Source organism: Arachis hypogaea, chromosome 18 (assembly GCF_003086295.3).
Source record: "Arachis hypogaea cultivar Tifrunner chromosome 18, arahy.Tifrunner.gnm2.J5K5, whole genome shotgun sequence".
NCBI lineage: Eukaryota > Viridiplantae > Streptophyta > Magnoliopsida > Fabales > Fabaceae > Arachis > Arachis hypogaea.
The window spans coordinates 104,504,474-104,507,001 of record NC_092053.1 but is presented as its reverse complement, the minus strand read 5'-3'; the positions used below and the strand labels follow the sequence as shown (position 1 = coordinate 104,507,001).

At 41.7% G+C, this 2,528-nt stretch overlaps 1 non-coding gene across 1 annotated transcript; it reads right to left on the bottom strand.

The window, feature by feature from the left end:
• Positions 1-586: 586 nt before the first annotated feature.
• On the bottom strand, positions 587-694 carry LOC112773546 (small nucleolar RNA R71). The gene has a single exon (XR_003188092.1). It is a non-coding gene; the product is annotated as a small nucleolar RNA R71 (small nucleolar RNA).
• Between the last annotated feature and the right edge of the window lie 1,834 nt (positions 695-2,528).

Here is a 2,528-nt window from a genome sequence, read left to right as displayed (position 1 = left end):
AATTTTGCTACTATGAGCTGCATGTTTCTTCCGTCAAATGACACGTTCACTTCCTGATCCGCGCTTGCTAATATTCGATCCTGAAATTGAAAGAACAATTTCACGAATAAGGCGAGAACAGCGTAGGTTAGCCCGCTCTGAGGGCGGATCTGAAAGTGAATTTGAGGAAGAAACCAGCCCCCGTTCTACTGATTCGGTTGTTTTACGCGCAGAAAACATGGCAGCTAGAAGAGTTACCATTCAAGAGGAAGGAGCCCCTGATTTTACAATGCAACCGTTTCAAGCGCATCATCCAGCGGTAGCTACCGATTTTGAAATAAAGACCGCACTGCTGAATTTGATGCCCAAGTTTCATGGCCTACCTTCTCAAGAGCCTATCAAGCACTTGAGAGATTTTCAGGCAGCCTGTTCTACTGTCAGGCGTGATGGCACTGATGAAACTTCAATTCTGCTGAAAGCTTTTCCGTTCTCTCTTGAGGGAAAAGCAAGAGAGTGGTACTACACTCAACCTCTAGCAAATGTATCCAACTGGGATACATTCAGAAAGGAGTTTCTGGAGAAATTCTTTCTATCTGAAGTTACTGATAAACTAAGGAAGGATATCTCTACAATTGTTCAGGATGACAATGAGACTCTCTTTGAATAGTGGGAGCGCTTCAATAATCTTCTGGAAGCATGCCCCCAGCACATGATTGACAAGATCGTGCTACTCAGCTATATCACACAAGGTATGAGGCCCCAAGATAATACCACATTGGAAAGTGCCAGCAATGGGTCTATGAAGAAGTAAAAGACCACTGATGAAGCTTGGCAATTGATCAGTGATTTAGCTGAATCTACTCGGAACCACAGACAGAAGCAAGGTCGTTCAAAAGCCATTGCAGAAGTATCTTCTGGCATAGAGACTGCTGCTCTAAATCGAAGCATCTGTGAGATGACCAACCTACTGAAGCAAATGCAGTTGAATCAACAAGCTCAGCAAACTCAACCGCAACAAAACCAACAACTAGTTCCACAAAGAATTTGCGGAATTTGTGCTGATTACAGCCACTACACTGATGAATGCCCGCAGCTCCAACAAGAAGACAACATGGTGGCATCCACTCACAACTTCTATGACCGCCCCAACCAAGGGTACAATCAAAGTGGAAATAATAACCGTGGATGGCAGGACAATTCAAACCAGAATTGGAGGGACAGCAATAATAGGGGAGGCAGAGATAATCAGGGAAATCAGAGGTGGAATAATAACAACAACAGGCAGCAAAATCAACCTTACCGAGCACCTCACCTGAGGCAAAACCAAGGACCACCGAACAATCAGCAGCAAACCTCTCAGTTTACTCATTCTTCTGTATCTTCTAATGAAGATTTATTACAAGCTTTTGAGAAAAGACAACTGGCCATGGAAAATACCATCGTGAACAATATTAACGCCAGTCTGAATGGTTTCACCTCTACTCTACAAGCTTTATTGACACAACTTGGTTCAGCACAAAATTCCAGTAACCAACCTTCAAGCACCGCTGGAATCCCCTCTCAACCATTACCCAATCCAAAGGGAGGCATTAATGCCATCACCCTGAGGTCCGGAACCACACTGCAGGAGAAGAATCAGGAGGAACCAAGCTCACCAGAATACGCCTCAGCTGAAGAGGTGGTGGAAATCGAAGATGTTAAAGAGGAAGAGGATATACAGGACATGGCTGAAGAAGAGATAGCTCAACCACAGGAAGAAGCACCAAAAGGCACAGGCACCACAGAAAACACTACTCCTATTCCATTTCCACAACTTGTAAGGAAGCCCAGGAAGCAGCTGGAACCTGATCCTAAAATGGTAGAAATATTCAAAAAGGTTGAGGTAACTGTTCCCCCTGTTTGATGTTATTCAGCAGGTACCTAAATATGCAAAGTTTCTAAAAGACTTATGTATCCATAAAGACAAAATTAATGAATTAGAAACTATTCCTTTAGGTAGTTCTATATCTGCTTTAATGGGAGGATTACCCGAAAAATGTAGTGATCCAGGTCCTTGCATAATTAGTTGTACTATTGGTGGTGTAGTAATTTATGATTGCATGTGTGATTTAGGAGCATGTGTCAGTATAATGCCTTTGTCTATATATGATGTTTTAAGGCTCCCTCCCTTAAAAAGGTCGGCAGCTCGTTTTGTGTTAGCAGATAAAAGCATTATCACAGTGGCTGGAGTTGCTGAAGATGTTTTGGTGAACATTAAAGGGCTCACATATCCCACTGATTTTAATATCTTGGAGATGCCCCATGATGACAAGTCATCTTAGCCTAGTTTCACTAGTCTTTTTCTTTTGTTTTCAATTGATTTTATGCACTTTCTTGAGCCATAAGTAAGCCAATTGAGTAGAATTTCATGTTTCCTTTGATTCAATCAACCATGGAAGAATTAATGCAATTTCATGAGATTTTGTGCTATAATTGTCATATACTATGAAAGAATAACAATCTCATGATTTTGAGCATAGCTTTGATATGTTTGGTTGATTGATGATAGG